Source organism: Sardina pilchardus, chromosome 17 (genome assembly GCF_963854185.1).
Source record: "Sardina pilchardus chromosome 17, fSarPil1.1, whole genome shotgun sequence".
NCBI lineage: Eukaryota > Metazoa > Chordata > Actinopteri > Clupeiformes > Clupeidae > Sardina > Sardina pilchardus.
In genome coordinates, this window is record NC_085010.1 from 647,728 (window position 1) to 675,084 (window position 27,357).

General features: G+C 42.9%; 16 non-coding genes across 16 annotated transcripts; all 16 read right to left on the reverse strand.

The window, feature by feature from the left end:
• Nucleotides 1-244: 244 nt before the first annotated feature.
• On the reverse strand, nt 245-363 carry LOC134063182 (5S ribosomal RNA). Its single transcript, XR_009935954.1, has one exon. It is a non-coding gene; the product is annotated as a 5S ribosomal RNA (ribosomal RNA).
• A 2,118-nt stretch (nt 364-2,481) lies between these two features.
• On the reverse strand, nt 2,482-2,600 carry LOC134063189 (5S ribosomal RNA). Its single transcript, XR_009935961.1, has one exon. It is a non-coding gene; the product is annotated as a 5S ribosomal RNA (ribosomal RNA).
• Nucleotides 2,601-4,245: 1,645 nt separating this feature from the next.
• On the reverse strand, nt 4,246-4,364 carry LOC134063036 (5S ribosomal RNA). Its single transcript, XR_009935811.1, has one exon. It is a non-coding gene; the product is annotated as a 5S ribosomal RNA (ribosomal RNA).
• A 1,645-nt stretch (nt 4,365-6,009) lies between these two features.
• LOC134063037 (5S ribosomal RNA) lies at nt 6,010-6,128 on the reverse strand. Its single transcript, XR_009935812.1, has one exon. It is a non-coding gene; the product is annotated as a 5S ribosomal RNA (ribosomal RNA).
• A 1,645-nt stretch (nt 6,129-7,773) lies between these two features.
• On the reverse strand, nt 7,774-7,892 carry LOC134063040 (5S ribosomal RNA). Its single transcript, XR_009935814.1, has one exon. It is a non-coding gene; the product is annotated as a 5S ribosomal RNA (ribosomal RNA).
• Nucleotides 7,893-9,518: 1,626 nt separating this feature from the next.
• LOC134063041 (5S ribosomal RNA) lies at nt 9,519-9,637 on the reverse strand. Its single transcript, XR_009935815.1, has one exon. It is a non-coding gene; the product is annotated as a 5S ribosomal RNA (ribosomal RNA).
• A 1,637-nt stretch (nt 9,638-11,274) lies between these two features.
• Nucleotides 11,275-11,393, reverse strand: LOC134063042 (5S ribosomal RNA). Its single transcript, XR_009935816.1, has one exon. It is a non-coding gene; the product is annotated as a 5S ribosomal RNA (ribosomal RNA).
• Nucleotides 11,394-13,030: 1,637 nt separating this feature from the next.
• LOC134063043 (5S ribosomal RNA) lies at nt 13,031-13,149 on the reverse strand. The gene has a single exon (XR_009935817.1). It is a non-coding gene; the product is annotated as a 5S ribosomal RNA (ribosomal RNA).
• Nucleotides 13,150-14,787: 1,638 nt separating this feature from the next.
• LOC134063147 (5S ribosomal RNA) lies at nt 14,788-14,906 on the reverse strand. The gene has a single exon (XR_009935919.1). It is a non-coding gene; the product is annotated as a 5S ribosomal RNA (ribosomal RNA).
• A 1,637-nt stretch (nt 14,907-16,543) lies between these two features.
• On the reverse strand, nt 16,544-16,662 carry LOC134063190 (5S ribosomal RNA). Its single transcript, XR_009935962.1, has one exon. It is a non-coding gene; the product is annotated as a 5S ribosomal RNA (ribosomal RNA).
• Nucleotides 16,663-18,307: 1,645 nt separating this feature from the next.
• LOC134063044 (5S ribosomal RNA) lies at nt 18,308-18,426 on the reverse strand. Its single transcript, XR_009935818.1, has one exon. It is a non-coding gene; the product is annotated as a 5S ribosomal RNA (ribosomal RNA).
• Nucleotides 18,427-20,067: 1,641 nt separating this feature from the next.
• On the reverse strand, nt 20,068-20,186 carry LOC134063045 (5S ribosomal RNA). Its single transcript, XR_009935819.1, has one exon. It is a non-coding gene; the product is annotated as a 5S ribosomal RNA (ribosomal RNA).
• Nucleotides 20,187-21,823: 1,637 nt separating this feature from the next.
• Nucleotides 21,824-21,942, reverse strand: LOC134063046 (5S ribosomal RNA). Its single transcript, XR_009935820.1, has one exon. It is a non-coding gene; the product is annotated as a 5S ribosomal RNA (ribosomal RNA).
• Nucleotides 21,943-23,582: 1,640 nt separating this feature from the next.
• Nucleotides 23,583-23,701, reverse strand: LOC134063047 (5S ribosomal RNA). Its single transcript, XR_009935821.1, has one exon. It is a non-coding gene; the product is annotated as a 5S ribosomal RNA (ribosomal RNA).
• Nucleotides 23,702-25,338: 1,637 nt separating this feature from the next.
• LOC134063048 (5S ribosomal RNA) lies at nt 25,339-25,457 on the reverse strand. Its single transcript, XR_009935822.1, has one exon. It is a non-coding gene; the product is annotated as a 5S ribosomal RNA (ribosomal RNA).
• A 1,641-nt stretch (nt 25,458-27,098) lies between these two features.
• LOC134063049 (5S ribosomal RNA) lies at nt 27,099-27,217 on the reverse strand. The gene has a single exon (XR_009935823.1). It is a non-coding gene; the product is annotated as a 5S ribosomal RNA (ribosomal RNA).
• Nucleotides 27,218-27,357: the final 140 nt, after the last annotated feature.

The window sequence follows — 27,357 nt, forward strand, 5'->3', positions numbered from 1 at the left end:
TCCCCCAATCCGCCAACTGTTGACAGTCAACTCGTGCAATTTTGTTCGACCTGTTGCTGGCTTAGCCTATATTTCCTACCTATGCATTTATTTATTTATTTATTTATTTATTTATTTATTTATTTAGCTTTCAAACGGAGGAAGCAAATATTCAAAGGGGTTGGAACATCTACGTACTAGGGAGCAGGCACGCACAGACAGACAGCCTGAAAAAAAAAAAGTTGCACTGGCTGATGGAGAGAAAAGCTTACGGCACCTGGTATTCCCAGGCGGTCTCCCATCCAAGTACTAACCAGGCCCGACGCTGCTTAGCTTCCAAGATCGGACGAGATCGGGCGTGTTCAGCGTGGTATGGCCGTAAGCGAAAGCAACCGGCCAAAGTAACCTACTTAAAGCTCCCCAACCCGGGTTGGAGACGCGTGTGTTGTGAAAGGTGAGGTACGCTACAGTATGTGTTCATGAAAACAAGGGCGCATTTTCCGCGTGGAGTTCAACTTTGAAAGTGAAGAATACAACAAATGGCATTTAAAACTTGGTAACATTTCCAATAACTGTTCCTTCTTTATCCTAAAAACGAAGGGTACTGACAGAAGAGTTTGGTTAGGCAAGTGCATATACTTTACTCACAGTTCAACACACATAGGGCAGCTTTATCTCTGATTAAAACGCTCACAGATTTGTTTAGAAGCTAAAGAAATTGTAATGGTGACATAGCATGGCAAAAACCACTTGGTGTACACCATTTGAAACTACCACAAGTAAATTAGAAAACGTCACTGGAGTAAAAAAAAAAAAAAAAGCTCAGCTTTTCAAACAAAGATGATACTCAAAGCTAAGGAGAGAAATCAGTGTCTGGCCATGCATGAGAATATAAAACCACTAAGTATTTGATGGGATATAAAAAATAAAATAAAAAATCCTTTTTTTAAGCGGAGCGAAAACACAGGGGATGTTTCATTGGAGAGAACAACCCTAATTTACAATTCATGAAATATAAGCTTCGTTTTAGAAACGTAGCCTCTCAATGAAAACAACGTACACATACCGGTCGGGATGCAGACGCTCCGAGTTGGGTCTCTGGCCAGTTAGGATTGCGCCTTCAGGTCATGTGTTGTGAAGAGGGTTGTTTCATGGATCCGCTTTGCTTCAACTTCGCCACGGAGAAAGTAAAAACAACTGCTCCAACTGCAGTTCTCTACTGGTGTGCTAGAGTCTAGGGCTGTAGTCAAGACCAACTTTGTCGAGTCCAAGACAAGTCCAAGACCAGGACCGGTCGAGACCAAGTCAAGACCGAGTCCAAAGAGGTTCAAGTCCAAGACAGACCGAGTCCAAAAGACTCGAGTCCGAGTCAAGACCGAGTCCAGGACAGAAAAAAACAAGTTGCATGCATGACAGTATAAAGACAATAATTTTGGGTTATTATTAATTTTGCTGATCTAAATACCCACCCAGGATTTGTAAGTATAACCATTCCCCTTAATATCACATACTTCCCTTGAATATTATAACATAATAAAGATGCCTGGACTCGGTCAAGACCAAGAACCATATTTGGCAAGACCGGTGGCCGAGACCGAGACAAGTCCAAGTCAGATACCAGCCGAGTCCGAGACAAGTCCGAGACCATAAAAAAACGGACTCGAGTCCGGACTCGAGTCCGAGTCCGGACTCGAGTACTACAGCCCTGCTAGAGTCACTGGCAGCCAATGATCCATACATGTCCACAAATGTACACTAACGACGGAAAGCGTGGCGCTCCCTCCGGCGACGGAGACGTGAATGAGCGCTTCTCCTTAGCGCACGGTTTATATAGGCCTTATACGTAATAGTAGACACACGTCAATCGAATGCTGCATCTAATACGACAACATAGGCTATGTAGTAGCAACTGCTGTCAAGCAAAACTTCATGAAGCACGCTGATATTAGCTTTTCAAATATCAATTCGCTGTGCGTAAAAACAGGAACTTTGGTCACTCGCTCTACTCGGACATCCTGAAACGAGTAACCTACAGTTGTTCAGGAAAACACCACAATATCTGGGATGTCGACAGCCATGCAGACTGTAGGCTAATATCCATACTCAGGCAGTGTTGAAAAAATGACTTTGCAGCTCTTGGGCGAATGAACACAGCGAGACCGGGAATTGTACAAAACGGTGAAAACTAAAGGGACATAGAAAACAAAGCTGTCACCCCCCAAAAATAAGCTAAACATTCCAGATGAAAACAAGCACTAAAACTCCCCCAATCCGCCAACTGTTGACAGTCAACTCGTGCAATTTTGTTCGACCTGTTGCTGGCTTAGCCTATATTTCCTACCTATGCATTTAGTTATTTATTTATTTATTTATTTATTTATTTTGCTTTCAAACGGAGGAAGCAAATATTCAAAGGGGTTGGAACATCTACGTACTAGGGAGCAGGCACGCACAGACAGACAGCCTGAAAAAAAAAAAGTTGCACTGGCTGATGGAGAGAAAAGCTTACGGCACCTGGTATTCCCAGGCGGTCTCCCATCCAAGAACTAACCAGGCCCGACGCTGCTTAGCTTCCGAGATCGGACGAGATCGGGCGTGTTCAGCGTGGTATGGCCGTAAGCGAAAGCAACCGGCCAAAGTAACGTACTTAAAGCTCCCCAACCCGGGTTGGAGACGCGTGTGTTGTGAAAGGTGAGGTACGCTACAGTATGTGTTCATGAAAACAAGGGCGCATTTTCCGCGTGGAGTTCAACTTTGAAAGTGAAGAATACAACAAATGGCATTTAAAACTTGGTAACATTTCCAATAACTGTTCCTTCTTTATCCTAAAAACGAAGGGTACTGACAGAAGAGTTTGGTTAGGCAAGTGCATATACTTTACTCACAGTTCAACACACATAGGGCAGCTTTATCTCTGATTAAAACGCTCACAGATTTGTTTAGAAGCTAAAGAAATTGTAATGGTGACATAGCATGGCAAAAACCACTTGGTGTACACCATTTGAAACTACCACAAGTAAATTAGAAAACGTCACTGGAGTAAAAAAAAAAAAAAAAGCTCAGCTTTTCAAACAAAGATGATACTCAAAGCTAAGGAGAGAAATCAGTGTCTGGCCATGCATGAGAATATAAAACCACTAAGTATTTGATGGGATATAAAAAATAAAATAAAAAATCCTTTTTTTAAGCGGAGCGAAAACACAGGGGATGTTTCATTGGAGAGAACAACCCTAATTTACAATTCATGAAATATAAGCTTCGTTTTAGAAACGTAGCCTCTCAATGAAAACAACGTACACATACCGGTCGGGATGCAGACGCTCCGAGTTGGGTCTCTGGCCAGTTAGGATTGCGCCTTCAGGTCATGTGTTGTGAAGAGGGTTGTTTCATGGATCCGCTTTGCTTCAACTTCGCCACGGAGAAAGTAAAAACAACTGCTCCAACTGCAGTTCTCTACTGGTGTGCTAGAGTCACTGGCAGCCAATGATCCATACATGTCCACAAATGTACACTAACGACGGAAAGCGTGGCGCTCCCTCCGGCGACGGAGACGTGAATGAGCGCTTCTCCTTAGCGCACGGTTTATATAGGCCTTATACGTAATAGTAGACACACGTCAATCGAATGCTGCATCTAATACGACAACATAGGCTATGTAGTAGCAACTGCTGTCAAGCAAAACTTCATGAAGCACGCTGATATTAGCTTTTCAAATATCAATTCGCTGTGCGTAAAAACAGGAACTTTGGTCACTCGCTCTACTCGGACATCCTGAAACGAGTAACCTACAGTTGTTCAGGAAAACACCACAATATCTGGGATGTCGACAGCCATGCAGACTGTAGGCTATTATCCATACTCAGGCAGTGTTGAAAAAATGACTTTGCAGCTCTTGGGCGAATGAACACAGCGAGACCGGGAATTGTACAAAACGGTGAAAACTAAAGGGACATAGAAAACAAAGCTGTCACCCCCCAAAAATAAGCTAAACATTCCAGATGAAAACAAGCACTAAAACTCCCCCAATCCGCCAACTGTTGACAGTCAACTCGTGCAATTTTGTTCGACCTGTTGCTGGCTTAGCCTATATTTCCTACCTATGCATTTAGTTATTTATTTATTTATTTATTTATTTATTTATTTATTTTGCTTTCAAACGGAGGAAGCAAATATTCAAAGGGGTTGGAACATCTACGTACTAGGGAGCAGGCACGCACAGACAGACAGCCTGAAAAAAAAAAAGTTGCACTGGCTGATGGAGAGAAAAGCTTACGGCACCTGGTATTCCCAGGCGGTCTCCCATCCAAGTACTAACCAGGCCCGACGCTGCTTAGCTTCCGAGATCGGACGAGATCGGGCGTGTTCAGCGTGGTATGGCCGTAAGCGAAAGCAACCGGCCAAAGTAACGTACTTAAAGCTCCCCAACCCGGGTTGGAGACGCGTGTGTTGTGAAAGGTGAGGTACGCTACAGTATGTGTTCATGAAAACAAGGGCGCATTTTCCGCGTGGAGTTCAACTTTGAAAGTGAAGAATACAACAAATGGCATTTAAAACTTGGTAACATTTCCAATAACTGTTCCTTCTTTATCCTAAAAACGAAGGGTACTGACAGAAGAGTTTGGTTAGGCAAGTGCATATACTTTACTCACAGTTCAACACACATAGGGCAGCTTTATCTCTGATTAAAACGCTCACAGATTTGTTTAGAAGCTAAAGAAATTGTAATGGTGACATAGCATGGCAAAAACCACTTGGTGTACACCATTTGAAACTACCACAAGTAAATTAGAAAACGTCACTGGAGTAAAAAAAAAAAAAAAAGCTCAGCTTTTCAAACAAAGATGATACTCAAAGCTAAGGAGAGAAATCAGTGTCTGGCCATGCATGAGAATATAAAACCACTAAGTATTTGATGGGATATAAAAAATAAAATAAAAAATCCTTTTTTTAAGCGGAGCGAAAACACAGGGGATGTTTCATTGGAGAGAACAACCCTAATTTACAATTCATGAAATATAAGCTTCGTTTTAGAAACGTAGCCTCTCAATGAAAACAACGTACACATACCGGTCGGGATGCAGACGCTCCGAGTTGGGTCTCTGGCCAGTTAGGATTGCGCCTTCAGGTCATGTGTTGTGAAGAGGGTTGTTTCATGGATCCGCTTTGCTTCAACTTCGCCACGGAGAAAGTAAAAACAACTGCTCCAACTGCAGTTCTCTACTGGTGTGCTAGAGTCACTGGCAGCCAATGATCCATACATGTCCACAAATGTACACTAACGACGGAAAGCGTGGCGCTCCCTCCGGCGACGGAGACGTGAATGAGCGCTTCTCCTTAGCGCACGGTTTATATAGGCCTTATACGTAATAGTAGACACACGTCAATCGAATGCTGCATCTAATACGACAACATAGGCTATGTAGTAGCAACTGCTGTCAAGCAAAACTTCATGAAGCACGCTGATATTAGCTTTTCAAATATCAATTCGCTGTGCGTAAAAACAGGAACTTTGGTCACTCGCTCTACTCGGACATCCTGAAACGAGTAACCTACAGTTGTTCAGGAAAACACCACAATATCTGGGATGTCGACAGCCATGCAGACTGTAGGCTATTATCCATACTCAGGCAGTGTTGAAAAAATGACTTTGCAGCTCTTGGGCGAATGAACACAGCGAGACCGGGAATTGTACAAAACGGTGAAAACTAAAGGGACATAGAAAACAAAGCTGTCACCCCCCAAAAATAAGCTAAACATTCCAGATGAAAACAAGCACTAAAACTCCCCCAATCCGCCAACTGTTGACAGTCAACTCGTGCAATTTTGTTCGACCTGTTGCTGGCTTAGCCTATATTTCCTACCTATGCATTTAGTTATTTATTTATTTATTTATTTATTTATTTATTTATTTTGCTTTCAAACGGAGGAAGCAAATATTCAAAGGGGTTGGAACATCTACGTACTAGGGAGCAGGCACGCACAGACAGACAGCCTGAAAAAAAAAAAGTTGCACTGGCTGATGGAGAGAAAAGCTTACGGCACCTGGTATTCCCAGGCGGTCTCCCATCCAAGTACTAACCAGGCCCGACGCTGCTTAGCTTCCGAGATCGGACGAGATCGGGCGTGTTCAGCGTGGTATGGCCGTAAGCGAAAGCAACCGGCCAAAGTAACGTACTTAAAGCTCCCCAACCCGGGTTGGAGACGCGTGTGTTGTGAAAGGTGAGGTACGCTACAGTATGTGTTCATGAAAACAAGGGCGCATTTTCCGCGTGGAGTTCAACTTTGAAAGTGAAGAATACAACAAATGGCATTTAAAACTTGGTAACATTTCCAATAACTGTTCCTTCTTTATCCTAAAAACGAAGGGTACTGACAGAAGAGTTTGGTTAGGCAAGTGCATATACTTTACTCACAGTTCAACACACATAGGGCAGCTTTATCTCTGATTAAAACGCTCACAGATTTGTTTAGAAGCTAAAGAAATTGTAATGGTGACATAGCATGGCAAAAACCACTTGGTGTACACCATTTGAAACTACCACAAGTAAATTAGAAAACGTCACTGGAGTAAAAAAAAAAAAAAAAGCTCAGCTTTTCAAACAAAGATGATACTCAAAGCTAAGGAGAGAAATCAGTGTCTGGCCATGCATGAGAATATAAAACCACTAAGTATTTGATGGGATATAAAAAATAAAATAAAAAATCCTTTTTTTAAGCGGAGCGAAAACACAGGGGATGTTTCATTGGAGAGAACAACCCTAATTTACAATTCATGAAATATAAGCTTCGTTTTAGAAACGTAGCCTCTCAATGAAAACAACGTACACATACCGGTCGGGATGCAGACGCTCCGAGTTGGGTCTCTGGCCAGTTAGGATTGCGCCTTCAGGTCATGTGTTGTGAAGAGGGTTGTTTCATGGATCCGCTTTGCTTCAACTTCGCCACGGAGAAAGTAAAAACAACTGCTCCAACTGCAGTTCTCTACTGGTGTGCTAGAGTCACTGGCAGCCAATGATCCATACATGTCCACAAATGTACACTAACGACGGAAAGCGTGGCGCTCCCTCCGGCGACGGAGACGTGAATGAGCGCTTCTCCTTAGCGCACGGTTTATATAGGCCTTATACGTAATAGTAGACACACGTCAATCGAATGCTGCATCTAATACGACAACATAGGCTATGTAGTAGCAACTGCTGTCAAGCAAAACTTCATGAAGCACGCTGATATTAGCTTTTCAAATATCAATTCGCTGTGCGTAAAAACAGGAACTTTGGTCACTCGCTCTACTCGGACATCCTGAAACGAGTAACCTACAGTTGTTCAGGAAAACACCACAATATCTGGGATGTCGACAGCCATGCAGACTGTAGGCTATTATCCATACTCAGGCAGTGTTGAAAAAATGACTTTGCAGCTCTTGGGCGAATGAACACAGCGAGACCGGGAATTGTACAAAACGGTGAAAACTAAAGGGACATAGAAAACAAAGCTGTCACCCCCCAAAAATAAGCTAAACATTCCAGATGAAAACAAGCACTAAAACTCCCCCAATCCGCCAACTGTTGACAGTCAACTCGTGCAATTTTGTTCGACCTGTTGCTGGCTTAGCCTATATTTCCTACCTATGCATTTAGTTATTTATTTATTTATTTATTTATTTATTTATTTATTTTGCTTTCAAACGGAGGAAGCAAATATTCAAAGGGGTTGGAACATCTACGTACTAGGGAGCAGGCACGCACAGACAGACAGCCTGAAAAAAAAAAAGTTGCACTGGCTGATGGAGAGAAAAGCTTACGGCACCTGGTATTCCCAGGCGGTCTCCCATCCAAGTACTAACCAGGCCCGACGCTGCTTAGCTTCCGAGATCGGACGAGATCGGGCGTGTTCAGCGTGGTATGGCCGTAAGCGAAAGCAACCGGCCAAAGTAACGTACTTAAAGCTCCCCAACCCGGGTTGGAGACGCGTGTGTTGTGAAAGGTGAGGTACGCTACAGTATGTGTTCATGAAAACAAGGGCGCATTTTCCGCGTGGAGTTCAACTTTGAAAGTGAAGAATACAACAAATGGCATTTAAAACTTGGTAACATTTCCAATAACTGTTCCTTCTTTATCCTAAAAACGAAGGGTACTGACAGAAGAGTTTGGTTAGGCAAGTGCATATACTTTACTCACAGTTCAACACACATAGGGCAGCTTTATCTCTGATTAAAACGCTCACAGATTTGTTTAGAAGCTAAAGAAATTGTAATGGTGACATAGCATGGCAAAAACCACTTGGTGTACACCATTTGAAACTACCACAAGTAAATTAGAAAACGTCACTGGAGTAAAAAAAAAAAAAAAAGCTCAGCTTTTCAAACAAAGATGATACTCAAAGAATCAGTGTCTGGCCATGCATGAGAATATAAAACCACTAAGTATTTGATGGGATATAAAAAATAAAATAAAAAATCCTTTTTTTAAGCGGAGCGAAAACACAGGGGATGTTTCATTGGAGAGAACAACCCTAATTTACAATTCATGAAATATAAGCTTCGTTTTAGAAACGTAGCCTCTCAATGAAAACAACGTACACATACCGGTCGGGATGCAGACGCTCCGAGTTGGGTCTCTGGCCAGTTAGGATTGCGCCTTCAGGTCATGTGTTGTGAAGAGGGTTGTTTCATGGATCCGCTTTGCTTCAACTTCGCCACGGAGAAAGTAAAAACAACTGCTCCAACTGCAGTTCTCTACTGGTGTGCTAGAGTCACTGGCAGCCAATGATCCATACATGTCCACAAATGTACACTAACGACGGAAAGCGTGGCGCTCCCTCCGGCGACGGAGACGTGAATGAGCGCTTCTCCTTAGCGCACGGTTTATATAGGCCTTATACGTAATAGTAGACACACGTCAATCGAATGCTGCATCTAATACGACAACATAGGCTATGTAGTAGCAACTGCTGTCAAGCAAAACTTCATGAAGCACGCTGATATTAGCTTTTCAAATATCAATTCGCTGTGCGTAAAAACAGGAACTTTGGTCACTCGCTCTACTCGGACATCCTGAAACGAGTAACCTACAGTTGTTCAGGAAAACACCACAATATCTGGGATGTCGACAGCCATGCAGACTGTAGGCTATTATCCATACTCAGGCAGTGTTGAAAAAATGACTTTGCAGCTCTTGGGCGAATGAACACAGCGAGACCGGGAATTGTACAAAACGGTGAAAACTAAAGGGACATAGAAAACAAAGCTGTCACCCCCAAAAAATAAGCTAAACATTCCAGATGAAAACAAGCACTAAAACTCCCCCAATCCGCCAACTGTTGACAGTCAACTCGTGCAATTTTGTTCGACCTGTTGCTGGCTTAGCCTATATTTCCTACCTATGCATTTAGTTATTTATTTATTTATTTATTTATTTATTTTGCTTTCAAACGGAGGAAGCAAATATTCAAAGGGGTTGGAACATCTACGTACTAGGGAGCAGGCACGCACAGACAGACAGCCTGAAAAAAAAAAAGTTGCACTGGCTGATGGAGAGAAAAGCTTACGGCACCTGGTATTCCCAGGCGGTCTCCCATCCAAGTACTAACCAGGCCCGACGCTGCTTAGCTTCCGAGATCGGACGAGATCGGGCGTGTTCAGCGTGGTATGGCCGTAAGCGAAAGCAACCGGCCAAAGTAACGTACTTAAAGCTCCCCAACCCGGGTTGGAGACGCGTGTGTTGTGAAAGGTGAGGTACGCTACAGTATGTGTTCATGAAAACAAGGGCGCATTTTCCGCGTGGAGTTCAACTTTGAAAGTGAAGAATACAACAAATGGCATTTAAAACTTGGTAACATTTCCAATAACTGTTCCTTCTTTATCCTAAAAACGAAGGGTACTGACAGAAGAGTTTGGTTAGGCAAGTGCATATACTTTACTCACAGTTCAACACACATAGGGCAGCTTTATCTCTGATTAAAACGCTCACAGATTTGTTTAGAAGCTAAAGAAATTGTAATGGTGACATAGCATGGCAAAAACCACTTGGTGTACACCATTTGAAACTACCACAAGTAAATTAGAAAACGTCACTGGAGTAAAAAAAAAAAAAAAAGCTCAGCTTTTCAAACAAAGATGATACTCAAAGCTAAGGAGAGAAATCAGTGTCTGGCCATGCATGAGAATATAAAACCACTAAGTATTTGATGGGATATAAAAAATAAAATAAAAAATCCTTTTTTTAAGCGGAGCGAAAACACAGGGGATGTTTCATTGGAGAGAACAACCCTAATTTACAATTCATGAAATATAAGCTTCGTTTTAGAAACGTAGCCTCTCAATGAAAACAACGTACACATACCGGTCGGGATGCAGACGCTCCGAGTTGGGTCTCTGGCCAGTTAGGATTGCGCCTTCAGGTCATGTGTTGTGAAGAGGGTTGTTTCATGGATCCGCTTTGCTTCAACTTCGCCACGGAGAAAGTAAAAACAACTGCTCCAACTGCAGTTCTCTACTGGTGTGCTAGAGTCACTGGCAGCCAATGATCCATACATGTCCACAAATGTACACTAACGACGGAAAGCGTGGCGCTCCCTCCGGCGACGGAGACGTGAATGAGCGCTTCTCCTTAGCGCACGGTTTATATAGGCCTTATACGTAATAGTAGACACACGTCAATCGAATGCTGCATCTAATACGACAACATAGGCTATGTAGTAGCAACTGCTGTCAAGCAAAACTTCATGAAGCACGCTGATATTAGCTTTTCAAATATCAATTCGCTGTGCGTAAAAACAGGAACTTTGGTCACTCGCTCTACTCGGACATCCTGAAACGAGTAACCTACAGTTGTTCAGGAAAACACCACAATATCTGGGATGTCGACAGCCATGCAGACTGTAGGCTAATATCCATACTCAGGCAGTGTTGAAAAAATGACTTTGCAGCTCTTGGGCGAATGAACACAGCGAGACCGGGAATTGTACAAAACGGTGAAAACTAAAGGGACATAGAAAACAAAGCTGTCACCCCCAAAAAATAAGCTAAACATTCCAGATGAAAACAAGCACTAAAACTCCCCCAATCCGCCAACTGTTGACAGTCAACTCGTGCAATTTTGTTCGACCTGTTGCTGGCTTAGCCTATATTTCCTACCTATGCATTTAGTTATTTATTTATTTATTTATTTATTTATTTTGCTTTCAAACGGAGGAAGCAAATATTCAAAGGGGTTGGAACATCTACGTACTAGGGAGCAGGCACGCACAGACAGACAGCCTGAAAAAAAAAAAGTTGCACTGGCTGATGGAGAGAAAAGCTTACGGCACCTGGTATTCCCAGGCGGTCTCCCATCCAAGTACTAACCAGGCCCGACGCTGCTTAGCTTCCGAGATCGGACGAGATCGGGCGTGTTCAGCGTGGTATGGCCGTAAGCGAAAGCAACCGGCCAAAGTAACGTACTTAAAGCTCCCCAACCCGGGTTGGAGACGCGTGTGTTGTGAAAGGTGAGGTACGCTACAGTATGTGTTCATGAAAACAAGGGCGCATTTTCCGCGTGGAGTTCAACTTTGAAAGTGAAGAATACAACAAATGGCATTTAAAACTTGGTAACATTTCCAATAACTGTTCCTTCTTTATCCTAAAAACGAAGGGTACTGACAGAAGAGTTTGGTTAGGCAAGTGCATATACTTTACTCACAGTTCAACACACATAGGGCAGCTTTATCTCTGATTAAAACGCTCACAGATTTGTTTAGAAGCTAAAGAAATTGTAATGGTGACATAGCATGGCAAAAACCACTTGGTGTACACCATTTGAAACTACCACAAGTAAATTAGAAAACGTCACTGGAGTAAAAAAAAAAAAAAAAGCTCAGCTTTTCAAACAAAGATGATACTCAAAGCTAAGGAGAGAAATCAGTGTCTGGCCATGCATGAGAATATAAAACCACTAAGTATTTGATGGGATATAAAAAATAAAATAAAAAATCCTTTTTTTAAGCGGAGCGAAAACACAGGGGATGTTTCATTGGAGAGAACAACCCTAATTTACAATTCATGAAATATAAGCTTCGTTTTAGAAACGTAGCCTCTCAATGAAAACAACGTACACATACCGGTCGGGATGCAGACGCTCCGAGTTGGGTCTCTGGCCAGTTAGGATTGCGCCTTCAGGTCATGTGTTGTGAAGAGGGTTGTTTCATGGATCCGCTTTGCTTCAACTTCGCCACGGAGAAAGTAAAAACAACTGCTCCAACTGCAGTTCTCTACTGGTGTGCTAGAGTCACTGGCAGCCAATGATCCATACATGTCCACAAATGTACACTAACGACGGAAAGCGTGGCGCTCCCTCCGGCGACGGAGACGTGAATGAGCGCTTCTCCTTAGCGCACGGTTTATATAGGCCTTATACGTAATAGTAGACACACGTCAATCGAATGCTGCATCTAATACGACAACATAGGCTATGTAGTAGCAACTGCTGTCAAGCAAAACTTCATGAAGCACGCTGATATTAGCTTTTCAAATATCAATTCGCTGTGCGTAAAAACAGGAACTTTGGTCACTCGCTCTACTCGGACATCCTGAAACGAGTAACCTACAGTTGTTCAGGAAAACACCACAATATCTGGGATGTCGACAGCCATGCAGACTGTAGGCTATTATCCATACTCAGGCAGTGTTGAAAAAATGACTTTGCAGCTCTTGGGCGAATGAACACAGCGAGACCGGGAATTGTACAAAACGGTGAAAACTAAAGGGACATAGAAAACAAAGCTGTCACCCCCAAAAAATAAGCTAAACATTCCAGATGAAAACAAGCACTAAAACTCCCCCAATCCGCCAACTGTTGACAGTCAACTCGTGCAATTTTGTTCGACCTGTTGCTGGCTTAGCCTATATTTCCTACCTATGCATTTAGTTATTTATTTATTTATTTATTTATTTATTTTGCTTTCAAACGGAGGAAGCAAATATTCAAAGGGGTTGGAACATCTACGTACTAGGGAGCAGGCACGCACAGACAGACAGCCTGAAAAAAAAAAAGTTGCACTGGCTGATGGAGAGAAAAGCTTACGGCACCTGGTATTCCCAGGCGGTCTCCCATCCAAGTACTAACCAGGCCCGACGCTGCTTAGCTTCCGAGATCGGACGAGATCGGGCGTGTTCAGCGTGGTATGGCCGTAAGCGAAAGCAACCGGCCAAAGTAACGTACTTAAAGCTCCCCAACCCGGGTTGGAGACGCGTGTGTTGTGAAAGGTGAGGTACGCTACAGTATGTGTTCATGAAAACAAGGGCGCATTTTCCGCGTGGAGTTCAACTTTGAAAGTGAAGAATACAACAAATGGCATTTAAAACTTGGTAACATTTCCAATAACTGTTCCTTCTTTATCCTAAAAACGAAGGGTACTGACAGAAGAGTTTGGTTAGGCAAGTGCATATACTTTACTCACAGTTCAACACACATAGGGCAGCTTTATCTCTGATTAAAACGCTCACAGATTTGTTTAGAAGCTAAAGAAATTGTAATGGTGACATAGCATGGCAAAAACCACTTGGTGTACACCATTTGAAACTACCACAAGTAAATTAGAAAACGTCACTGGAGTAAAAAAAAAAAAAAAAAGCTCAGCTTTTCAAACAAAGATGATACTCAAAGCTAAGGAGAGAAATCAGTGTCTGGCCATGCATGAGAATATAAAACCACTAAGTATTTGATGGGATATAAAAAATAAAATAAAAAATCCTTTTTTTAAGCGGAGCGAAAACACAGGGGATGTTTCATTGGAGAGAACAACCCTAATTTACAATTCATGAAATATAAGCTTCGTTTTAGAAACGTAGCCTCTCAATGAAAACAACGTACACATACCGGTCGGGATGCAGACGCTCCGAGTTGGGTCTCTGGCCAGTTAGGATTGCGCCTTCAGGTCATGTGTTGTGAAGAGGGTTGTTTCATGGATCCGCTTTGCTTCAACTTCGCCACGGAGAAAGTAAAAACAACTGCTCCAACTGCAGTTCTCTACTGGTGTGCTAGAGTCACTGGCAGCCAATGATCCATACATGTCCACAAATGTACACTAACGACGGAAAGCGTGGCGCTCCCTCCGGCGACGGAGACGTGAATGAGCGCTTCTCCTTAGCGCACGGTTTATATAGGCCTTATACGTAATAGTAGACACACGTCAATCGAATGCTGCATCTAATACGACAACATAGGCTATGTAGTAGCAACTGCTGTCAAGCAAAACTTCATGAAGCACGCTGATATTAGCTTTTCAAATATCAATTCGCTGTGCGTAAAAACAGGAACTTTGGTCACTCGCTCTACTCGGACATCCTGAAACGAGTAACCTACAGTTGTTCAGGAAAACACCACAATATCTGGGATGTCGACAGCCATGCAGACTGTAGGCTATTATCCATACTCAGGCAGTGTTGAAAAAATGACTTTGCAGCTCTTGGGCGAATGAACACAGCGAGACCGGGAATTGTACAAAACGGTGAAAACTAAAGGGACATAGAAAACAAAGCTGTCACCCCCAAAAAATAAGCTAAACATTCCAGATGAAAACAAGCACTAAAACTCCCCCAATCCGCCAACTGTTGACAGTCAACTCGTGCAATTTTGTTCGACCTGTTGCTGGCTTAGCCTATATTTCCTACCTATGCATTTAGTTATTTATTTATTTATTTATTTATTTATTTTGCTTTCAAACGGAGGAAGCAAATATTCAAAGGGGTTGGAACATCTACGTACTAGGGAGCAGGCACGCACAGACAGACAGCCTGAAAAAAAAAAAGTTGCACTGGCTGATGGAGAGAAAAGCTTACGGCACCTGGTATTCCCAGGCGGTCTCCCATCCAAGTACTAACCAGGCCCGACGCTGCTTAGCTTCCGAGATCGGACGAGATCGGGCGTGTTCAGCGTGGTATGGCCATAAGCGAAAGCAACCGGCCAAAGTAACCTACTTAAAGCTCCCCAACCCGGGTTGGAGACGCGTGTGTTGTGAAAGGTGAGGTACGCTACAGTATGTGTTCATGAAAACAAGGGCGCATTTTCCGCGTGGAGTTCAACTTTGAAAGTGAAGAATACAACAAATGGCATTTAAAACTTGGTAACATTTCCAATAACTGTTCCTTCTTTATCCTAAAAACGAAGGGTACTGACAGAAGAGTTTGGTTAGGCAAGTGCATATACTTTACTCACAGTTCAACACACATAGGGCAGCTTTATCTCTGATTAAAACGCTCACAGATTTGTTTAGAAGCTAAAGAAATTGTAATGGTGACATAGCATGGCAAAAACCACTTGGTGTACACCATTTGAAACTACCACAAGTAAATTAGAAAACGTCACTGGAGTAAAAAAAAAAAAAAAAGCTCAGCTTTTCAAACAAAGATGATACTCAAAGCTAAGGAGAGAAATCAGTGTCTGGCCATGCATGAGAATATAAAACCACTAAGTATTTGATGGGATATAAAAAATAAAAAAAAAAATCCTTTTTTTAAGCGGAGCGAAAACACAGGGGATGTTTCATTGGAGAGAACAGCCCTAATTTACAATTCATGAAATATAAGCTTCGTTTTAGAAACGTAGCCTCTCAATGAAAACAACGTACACATACCGGTCGGGATGCAGACGCTCCGAGTTGGGTCTCTGGCCAGTTAGGATTGCGCCTTCAGGTCATGTGTTGTGAAGAGGGTTGTTTCATGGATCCGCTTTGCTTCAACTTCGCCACGGAGAAAGTAAAAACAACTGCTCCAACTGCAGTTCTCTACTGGTGTGCTAGAGTCACTGGCAGCCAATGATCCATACATGTCCACAAATGTACACTAACGACGGAAAGCGTGGCGCTCCCTCCGGCGACGGAGACGTGAATGAGCGCTTCTCCTTAGCGCACGGTTTATATAGGCCTTATACGTAATAGTAGACACACGTCAATCGAATGCTGCATCTAATACGACAACATAGGCTATGTAGTAGCAACTGCTGTCAAGCAAAACTTCATGAAGCACGCTGATATTAGCTTTTCAAATATCAATTCGCTGTGCGTAAAAACAGGAACTTTGGTCACTCGCTCTACTCGGACATCCTGAAACGAGTAACCTACAGTTGTTCAGGAAAACACCACAATATCTGGGATGTCGACAGCCATGCAGACTGTAGGCTAATATCCATACTCAGGCAGTGTTGAAAAAATGACTTTGCAGCTCTTGGGCGAATGAACACAGCGAGACCGGGAATTGTACAAAACGGTGAAAACTAAAGGGACATAGAAAACAAAGCTGTCACCCCCAAAAAATAAGCTAAACATTCCAGATGAAAACAAGCACTAAAACTCCCCCAATCCGCCAACTGTTGACAGTCAACTCGTGCAATTTTGTTCGACCTGTTGCTGGCTTAGCCTATATTTCCTACCTATGCATTTAGTTATTTATTTATTTATTTATTTATTTATTTTGCTTTCAAACGGAGGAAGCAAATATTCAAAGGGGTTGGAACATCTACGTACTAGGGAGCAGGCACGCACAGACAGACAGCCTGAAAAAAAAAAAGTTGCACTGGCTGATGGAGAGAAAAGCTTACGGCACCTGGTATTCCCAGGCGGTCTCCCATCCAAGAACTAACCAGGCCCGACGCTGCTTAGCTTCCGAGATCGGACGAGATCGGGCGTGTTCAGCGTGGTATGGCCGTAAGCGAAAGCAACCGGCCAAAGTAACGTACTTAAAGCTCCCCAACCCGGGTTGGAGACGCGTGTGTTGTGAAAGGTGAGGTACGCTACAGTATGTGTTCATGAAAACAAGGGCGCATTTTCCGCGTGGAGTTCAACTTTGAAAGTGAAGAATACAACAAATGGCATTTAAAACTTGGTAACATTTCCAATAACTGTTCCTTCTTTATCCTAAAAACGAAGGGTACTGACAGAAGAGTTTGGTTAGGCAAGTGCATATACTTTACTCACAGTTCAACACACATAGGGCAGCTTTATCTCTGATTAAAACGCTCACAGATTTGTTTAGAAGCTAAAGAAATTGTAATGGTGACATAGCATGGCAAAAACCACTTGGTGTACACCATTTGAAACTACCACAAGTAAATTAGAAAACGTCACTGGAGTAAAAAAAAAAAAAAAAGCTCAGCTTTTCAAACAAAGATGATACTCAAAGCTAAGGAGAGAAATCAGTGTCTGGCCATGCATGAGAATATAAAACCACTAAGTATTTGATGGGATATAAAAAATAAAATAAAAAATCCTTTTTTTAAGCGGAGCGAAAACACAGGGGATGTTTCATTGGAGAGAACAACCCTAATTTACAATTCATGAAATATAAGCTTCGTTTTAGAAACGTAGCCTCTCAATGAAAACAACGTACACATACCGGTCGGGATGCAGACGCTCCGAGTTGGGTCTCTGGCCAGTTAGGATTGCGCCTTCAGGTCATGTGTTGTGAAGAGGGTTGTTTCATGGATCCGCTTTGCTTCAACTTCGCCACGGAGAAAGTAAAAACAACTGCTCCAACTGCAGTTCTCTACTGGTGTGCTAGAGTCACTGGCAGCCAATGATCCATACATGTCCACAAATGTACACTAACGACGGAAAGCGTGGCGCTCCCTCCGGCGACGGAGACGTGAATGAGCGCTTCTCCTTAGCGCACGGTTTATATAGGCCTTATACGTAATAGTAGACACACGTCAATCGAATGCTGCATCTAATACGACAACATAGGCTATGTAGTAGCAACTGCTGTCAAGCAAAACTTCATGAAGCACGCTGATATTAGCTTTTCAAATATCAATTCGCTGTGCGTAAAAACAGGAACTTTGGTCACTCGCTCTACTCGGACATCCTGAAACGAGTAACCTACAGTTGTTCAGGAAAACACCACAATATCTGGGATGTCGACAGCCATGCAGACTGTAGGCTATTATCCATACTCAGGCAGTGTTGAAAAAATGACTTTGCAGCTCTTGGGCGAATGAACACAGCGAGACCGGGAATTGTACAAAACGGTGAAAACTAAAGGGACATAGAAAACAAAGCTGTCACCCCCCAAAAATAAGCTAAACATTCCAGATGAAAACAAGCACTAAAACTCCCCCAATCCGCCAACTGTTGACAGTCAACTCGTGCAATTTTGTTCGACCTGTTGCTGGCTTAGCCTATATTTCCTACCTATGCATTTAGTTAGTTATTTATTTATTTATTTATTTATTTATTTATTTTGCTTTCAAACGGAGGAAGCAAATATTCAAAGGGGTTGGAACATCTACGTACTAGGGAGCAGGCACGCACAGACAGACAGCCTGAAAAAAAAAAAGTTGCACTGGCTGATGGAGAGAAAAGCTTACGGCACCTGGTATTCCCAGGCGGTCTCCCATCCAAGTACTAACCAGGCCCGACGCTGCTTAGCTTCCGAGATCGGACGAGATCGGGCGTGTTCAGCGTGGTATGGCCGTAAGCGAAAGCAACCGGCCAAAGTAACCTACTTAAAGCTCCCCAACCCGGGTTGGAGACGCGTGTGTTGTGAAAGGTGAGGTACGCTACAGTATGTGTTCATGAAAACAAGGGCGCATTTTCCGCGTGGAGTTCAACTTTGAAAGTGAAGAATACAACAAATGGCATTTAAAACTTGGTAACATTTCCAATAACTGTTCCTTCTTTATCCTAAAAACGAAGGGTACTGACAGAAGAGTTTGGTTAGGCAAGTGCATATACTTTACTCACAGTTCAACACACATAGGGCAGCTTTATCTCTGATTAAAACGCTCACAGATTTGTTTAGAAGCTAAAGAAATTGTAATGGTGACATAGCATGGCAAAAACCACTTGGTGTACACCATTTGAAACTACCACAAGTAAATTAGAAAACGTCACTGGAGTAAAAAAAAAAAAAAAAGCTCAGCTTTTCAAACAAAGATGATACTCAAAGCTAAGGAGAGAAATCAGTGTCTGGCCATGCATGAGAATATAAAACCACTAAGTATTTGATGGGATATAAAAAATAAAATAAAAAATCCTTTTTTTAAGCGGAGCGAAAACACAGGGGATGTTTCATTGGAGAGAACAACCCTAATTTACAATTCATGAAATATAAGCTTCGTTTTAGAAACGTAGCCTCTCAATGAAAACAACGTACACATACCGGTCGGGATGCAGACGCTCCGAGTTGGGTCTCTGGCCAGTTAGGATTGCGCCTTCAGGTCATGTGTTGTGAAGAGGGTTGTTTCATGGATCCGCTTTGCTTCAACTTCGCCACGGAGAAAGTAAAAACAACTGCTCCAACTGCAGTTCTCTACTGGTGTGCTAGAGTCACTGGCAGCCAATGATCCATACATGTCCACAAATGTACACTAACGACGGAAAGCGTGGCGCTCCCTCCGGCGACGGAGACGTGAATGAGCGCTTCTCCTTAGCGCACGGTTTATATAGGCCTTATACGTAATAGTAGACACACGTCAATCGAATGCTGCATCTAATACGACAACATAGGCTATGTAGTAGCAACTGCTGTCAAGCAAAACTTCATGAAGCACGCTGATATTAGCTTTTCAAATATCAATTCGCTGTGCGTAAAAACAGGAACTTTGGTCACTCGCTCTACTCGGACATCCTGAAACGAGTAACCTACAGTTGTTCAGGAAAACACCACAATATCTGGGATGTCGACAGCCATGCAGACTGTAGGCTATTATCCATACTCAGGCAGTGTTGAAAAAATGACTTTGCAGCTCTTGGGCGAATGAACACAGCGAGACCGGGAATTGTACAAAACGGTGAAAACTAAAGGGACATAGAAAACAAAGCTGTCACCCCCCAAAAATAAGCTAAACATTCCAGATGAAAACAAGCACTAAAACTCCCCCAATCCGCCAACTGTTGACAGTCAACTCGTGCAATTTTGTTCGACCTGTTGCTGGCTTAGCCTATATTTCCTACCTATGCATTTAGTTATTTATTTATTTATTTATTTATTTATTTATTTTGCTTTCAAACGGAGGAAGCAAATATTCAAAGGGGTTGGAACATCTACGTACTAGGGAGCAGGCACGCACAGACAGACAGCCTGAAAAAAAAAAAGTTGCACTGGCTGATGGAGAGAAAAGCTTACGGCACCTGGTATTCCCAGGCGGTCTCCCATCCAAGTACTAACCAGGCCCGACGCTGCTTAGCTTCCGAGATCGGACGAGATCGGGCGTGTTCAGCGTGGTATGGCCGTAAGCGAAAGCAACCGGCCAAAGTAACCTACTTAAAGCTCCCCAACCCGGGTTGGAGACGCGTGTGTTGTGAAAGGTGAGGTACGCTACAGTATGTGTTCATGAAAACAAGGGCGCATTTTCCGCGTGGAGTTCAACTTTGAAAGTGAAGAATACAACAAATGGCATTTAAAACTTGGTAACATTTCCAATAACTGTTCCTTCTTTATCCTAAAAACGAAGGGTACTGACAGAAGAGTTTGGTTAGGCAAGTGCATATACTTTACTCACAGTTCAACACACATAGGGCAGCTTTATCTCTGATTAAAACGCTCACAGATTTGTTTAGAAGCTAAAGAAATTGTAATGGTGACATAGCATGGCAAAAACCACTTGGTGTACACCATTTGAAACTACCACAAGTAAATTAGAAAACGTCACTGGAGTAAAAAAAAAAAAAAAAGCTCAGCTTTTCAAACAAAGATGATACTCAAAGCTAAGGAGAGAAATCAGTGTCTGGCCATGCATGAGAATATAAAACCACTAAGTATTTGATGGGATATAAAAAATAAAATAAAAAATCCTTTTTTTAAGCGGAGCGAAAACACAGGGGATGTTTCATTGGAGAGAACAACCCTAATTTACAATTCATGAAATATAAGCTTCGTTTTAGAAACGTAGCCTCTCAATGAAAACAACGTACACATACCGGTCGGGATGCAGACGCTCCGAGTTGGGTCTCTGGCCAGTTAGGATTGCGCCTTCAGGTCATGTGTTGTGAAGAGGGTTGTTTCATGGATCCGCTTTGCTTCAACTTCGCCACGGAGAAAGTAAAAACAACTGCTCCAACTGCAGTTCTCTACTGGTGTGCTAGAGTCACTGGCAGCCAATGATCCATACATGTCCACAAATGTACACTAACGACGGAAAGCGTGGCGCTCCCTCCGGCGACGGAGACGTGAATGAGCGCTTCTCCTTAGCGCACGGTTTATATAGGCCTTATACGTAATAGTAGACACACGTCAATCGAATGCTGCATCTAATACGACAACATAGGCTATGTAGTAGCAACTGCTGTCAAGCAAAACTTCATGAAGCACGCTGATATTAGCTTTTCAAATATCAATTCGCTGTGCGTAAAAACAGGAACTTTGGTCACTCGCTCTACTCGGACATCCTGAAACGAGTAACCTACAGTTGTTCAGGAAAACACCACAATATCTGGGATGTCGACAGCCATGCAGACTGTAGGCTAATATCCATACTCAGGCAGTGTTGAAAAAATGACTTTGCAGCTCTTGGGCGAATGAACACAGCGAGACCGGGAATTGTACAAAACGGTGAAAACTAAAGGGACATAGAAAACAAAGCTGTCACCCCCAAAAAATAAGCTAAACATTCCAGATGAAAACAAGCACTAAAACTCCCCCAATCCGCCAACTGTTGACAGTCAACTCGTGCAATTTTGTTCGACCTGTTGCTGGCTTAGCCTATATTTCCTACCTATGCATTTAGTTATTTATTTATTTATTTATTTATTTATTTTGCTTTCAAACGGAGGAAGCAAATATTCAAAGGGGTTGGAACATCTACGTACTAGGGAGCAGGCACGCACAGACAGACAGCCTGAAAAAAAAAAAGTTGCACTGGCTGATGGAGAGAAAAGCTTACGGCACCTGGTATTCCCAGGCGGTCTCCCATCCAAGTACTAACCAGGCCCGACGCTGCTTAGCTTCCGAGATCGGACGAGATCGGGCGTGTTCAGCGTGGTATGGCCGTAAGCGAAAGCAACCGGCCAAAGTAACGTACTTAAAGCTCCCCAACCCGGGTTGGAGACGCGTGTGTTGTGAAAGGTGAGGTACGCTACAGTATGTGTTCATGAAAACAAGGGCGCATTTTCCGCGTGGAGTTCAACTTTGAAAGTGAAGAATACAACAAATGGCATTTAAAACTTGGTAACATTTCCAATAACTGTTCCTTCTTTATCCTAAAAACGAAGGGTACTGACAGAAGAGTTTGGTTAGGCAAGTGCATATACTTTACTCACAGTTCAACACACATAGGGCAGCTTTATCTCTGATTAAAACGCTCACAGATTTGTTTAGAAGCTAAAGAAATTGTAATGGTGACATAGCATGGCAAAAACCACTTGGTGTACACCATTTGAAACTACCACAAGTAAATTAGAAAACGTCACTGGAGTAAAAAAAAAAAAAAAAGCTCAGCTTTTCAAACAAAGATGATACTCAAAGCTAAGGAGAGAAATCAGTGTCTGGCCATGCATGAGAATATAAAACCACTAAGTATTTGATGGGATATAAAAAATAAAATAAAAAATCCTTTTTTTAAGCGGAGCGAAAACACAGGGGATGTTTCATTGGAGAGAACAACCCTAATTTACAATTCATGAAATATAAGCTTCGTTTTAGAAACGTAGCCTCTCAATGAAAACAACGTACACATACCGGTCGGGATGCAGACGCTCCGAGTTGGGTCTCTGGCCAGTTAGGATTGCGCCTTCAGGTCATGTGTTGTGAAGAGGGTTGTTTCATGGATCCGCTTTGCTTCAACTTCGCCACGGAGAAAGTAAAAACAACTGCTCCAACTGCAGTTCTCTACTGGTGTGCTAGAGTCACTGGCAGCCAATGATCCATACATGTCCACAAATGTACACTAACGACGGAAAGCGTGGCGCTCCCTCCGGCGACGGAGACGTGAATGAGCGCTTCTCCTTAGCGCACGGTTTATATAGGCCTTATACGTAATAGTAGACACACGTCAATCGAATGCTGCATCTAATACGACAACATAGGCTATGTAGTAGCAACTGCTGTCAAGCAAAACTTCATGAAGCACGCTGATATTAGCTTTTCAAATATCAATTCGCTGTGCGTAAAAACAGGAACTTTGGTCACTCGCTCTACTCGGACATCCTGAAACGAGTAACCTACAGTTGTTCAGGAAAACACCACAATATCTGGGATGTCGACAGCCATGCAGACTGTAGGCTATTATCCATACTCAGGCAGTGTTGAAAAAATGACTTTGCAGCTCTTGGGCGAATGAACACAGCGAGACCGGGAATTGTACAAAACGGTGAAAACTAAAGGGACATAGAAAACAAAGCTGTCACCCCCCAAAAATAAGCTAAACATTCCAGATGAAAACAAGCACTAAAACTCCCCCAATCCGCCAACTGTTGACAGTCAACTCGTGCAATTTTGTTCGACCTGTTGCTGGCTTAGCCTATATTTCCTACCTATGCATTTAGTTATTTATTTATTTATTTATTTATTTATTTATTTTGCTTTCAAACGGAGGAAGCAAATATTCAAAGGGGTTGGAACATCTACGTACTAGGGAGCAGGCACGCACAGACAGACAGCCTGAAAAAAAAAAGTTGCACTGGCTGATGGAGAGAAAAGCTTACGGCACCTGGTATTCCCAGGCGGTCTCCCATCCAAGTACTAACCAGGCCCGACGCTGCTTAGCTTCCGAGATCGGACGAGATCGGGCGTGTTCAGCGTGGTATGGCCGTAAGCGAAAGCAACCGGCCAAAGTAACCTACTTAAAGCTCCCCAACCCGGGTTGGAGACGCGTGTGTTGTGAAAGGTGAGGTACGCTACAGTATGTGTTCATGAAAACAAGGGCGCATTTTCCGCGTGGAGTTCAACTTTGAAAGTGAAGAATACAACAAATGGCATTTAAAACTTGGTAACATTTCCAATAACTGTTCCTTCTTTATCCTAAAAACGAAGGGTACTGACAGAAGAGTTTGGTTAGGCAAGTGCATATACTTTACTCACAGTTCAACACACATAGGGCAGCTTTATCTCTGATTAAAACGCTCACAGATTTGTTTAGAAGCTAAAGAAATTGTAATGGTGACATAGCATGGCAAAAACCACTTGGTGTACACCATTTGAAACTACCACAAGTAAATTAGAAAACGTCACTGGAGTAAAAAAAAAAAAAAAAGCTCAGCTTTTCAAACAAAGATGATACTCAAAGCTAAGGAGAGAAATCAGTGTCTGGCCATGCATGAGAATATAAAACCACTAAGTATTTGATGGGATATAAAAAATAAAATAAAAAATCCTTTTTTTAAGCGGAGCGAAAACACAGGGGATGTTTCATTGGAGAGAACAACCCTAATTTACAATTCATGAAATATAAGCTTCGTTTTAGAAACGTAGCCTCTCAATGAAAACAACGTACACATACCGGTCGGGATGCAGACGCTCCGAGTTGGGTCTCTGGCCAGTTAGGATTGCGCCTTCAGGTCATGTGTTGTGAAGAGGGTTGTTTCATGGATCCGCTTTGCTTCAACTTCGCCACGGAGAAAGTAAAAACAACTGCTCCAACTGCAGTTCTCTACTGGTGTGCTAGAGTCACTGGCAGCCAATGATCCATACATGTCCACAAATGTACACTAACGACGGAAAGCGTGGCGCTCCCTCCGGCGACGGAGACGTGAATGAGCGCTTCTCCTTAGCGCACGGTTTATATAGGCCTTATACGTAATAGTAGACACACGTCAATCGAATGCTGCATCTAATACGACAACATAGGCTATGTAGTAGCAACTGCTGTCAAGCAAAACTTCATGAAGCACGCTGATATTAGCTTTTCAAATATCAATTCGCTGTGCGTAAAAACAGGAACTTTGGTCACTCGCTCTACTCGGACATCCTGAAACGAGTAACCTACAGTTGTTCAGGAAAACACCACAATATCTGGGATGTCGACAGCCATGCAGACTGTAGGCTAATATCCATACTCAGGCAGTGTTGAAAAAATGACTTTGCAGCTCTTGGGCGAATGAACACAGCGAGACCGGGAATTGTACAAAACGGTGAAAACTAAAGGGACATAGAAAACAAAGCTGTCACCCCCAAAAAATAAGCTAAACATTCCAGATGAAAACAAGCACTAAAACTCCCCCAATCCGCCAACTGTTGACAGTCAACTCGTGCAATTTTGTTCGACCTGTTGCTGGCTTAGCCTATATTTCCTACCTATGCATTTAGTTATTTATTCATTTATTTATTTATTTATTTTGCTTTCAAACGGAGGAAGCAAATATTCAAAGGGGTTGGAACATCTACGTACTAGGGAGCAGGCACGCACAGACAGACAGCCTGAAAAAAAAAAAGTTGCACTGGCTGATGGAGAGAAAAGCTTACGGCACCTGGTATTCCCAGGCGGTCTCCCATCCAAGTACTAACCAGGCCCGACGCTGCTTAGCTTCCGAGATCGGACGAGATCGGGCGTGTTCAGCGTGGTATGGCCGTAAGCGAAAGCAACCGGCCAAAGTAACGTACTTAAAGCTCCCCAACCCGGGTTGGAGACGCGTGTGTTGTGAAAGGTGAGGTACGCTACAGTATGTGTTCATGAAAACAAGGGCGCATTTTCCGCGTGGAGTTCAACTTTGAAAGTGAAGAATACAACAAATGGCATTTAAAACTTGGTAACATTTCCAATAACTGTTCCTTCTTTATCCTAAAAACGAAGGGTACTGACAGAAGAGTTTGGTTAGGCAAGTGCATATACTTTACTCACAGTTCAACACACATAGGGCAGCTTTATCTCTGATTAAAACGCTCACAGATTTGTTTAGAAGCTAAAGAAATTGTAATGGTGACATAGCATGGCAAAAACCACTTGGTGTACACCATTTGAAACTACCACAAGTAAATTAGAAAACGTCACTGGAGTAAAAAAAAAAAAAAAAGCTCAGCTTTTCAAACAAAGATGATACTCAAAGCTAAGGAGAGAAATCAGTGTCTGGCCATGCATGAGAATATAAAACCACTAAGTATTTGATGGGATATAAAAAATAAAATAAAAAATCCTTTTTTTAAGCGGAGCGAAAACACAGGGGATGTTTCATTGGAGAGAACAACCCTAATTTACAATTCATGAAATATAAGCTTCGTTTTAGAAACGTAGCCTCTCAATGAAAACAACGTACACATACCGGTCGGGATGCAGACGCTCCGAGTTGGGTCTCTGGCCAGTTAGGATTGCGCCTTCAGGTCATGTGTTGTGAAGAGGGTTGTTTCATGGATCCGCTTTGCTTCAACTTCGCCACGGAGAAAGTAAAAACAACTGCTCCAACTGCAGTTCTCTACTGGTGTGCTAGAGTCACTGGCAGCCAATGATCCATACATGTCCACAAATGTACACTAACGACGGAAAGCGTGGCGCTCCCTCCGGCGACGGAGACGTGAATGAGCGCTTCTCCTTAGCGCACGGTTTATATAGGCCTTATACGTAATAGTAGACACACGTCAATCGAATGCTGCATCTAATACGACAACATAGGCTATGTAGTAGCAACTGCTGTCAAGCAAAACTTCATGAAGCACGCTGATATTAGCTTTTCAAATATCAATTCGCTGTGCGTAAAAACAGGAACTTTGGTCACTCGCTCTACTCGGACATCCTGAAACGAGTAACCTACAGTTGTTCAGGAAAACACCACAATATCTGGGATGTCGACAGCCATGCAGACTGTAGGCTATTATCCATACTCAGGCAGTGTTGAAAAAATGACTTTGCAGCTCTTGGGCGAATGAACACAGCGAGACCGGGAATTGTACAAAACGGTGAAAACTAAAGGGACATAGAAAACAAAGCTGTCACCCCCCAAAAATAAGCTAAACATTCCAGATGAAAACAAGCACTAAAACTCCCCCAATCCGCCAACTGTTGACAGTCAACTCGTGCAATTTTGTTCGACCTGTTGCTGGCTTAGCCTATATTTCCTACCTATGCATTTAGTTATTTATTTATTTATTTATTTATTTATTTATTTTGCTTTCAAACGGAGGAAGCAAATATTCAAAGGGGTTGGAACATCTACGTACTAGGGAGCAGGCACGCACAGACAGACAGCCTGAAAAAAAAAAAGTTGCACTGGCTGATGGAGAGAAAAGCTTACGGCACCTGGTATTCCCAGGCGGTCTCCCATCCAAGTACTAACCAGGCCCGACGCTGCTTAGCTTCCGAGATCGGACGAGATCGGGCGTGTTCAGCGTGGTATGGCCGTAAGCGAAAGCAACCGGCCAAAGTAACGTACTTAAAGCTCCCCAACCCGGGTTGGAGACGCGTGTGTTGTGAAAGGTGAGGTACGCTACAGTATGTGTTCATGAAAACAAGGGCGCATTTTCCGCGTGGAGTTCAACTTTGAAAG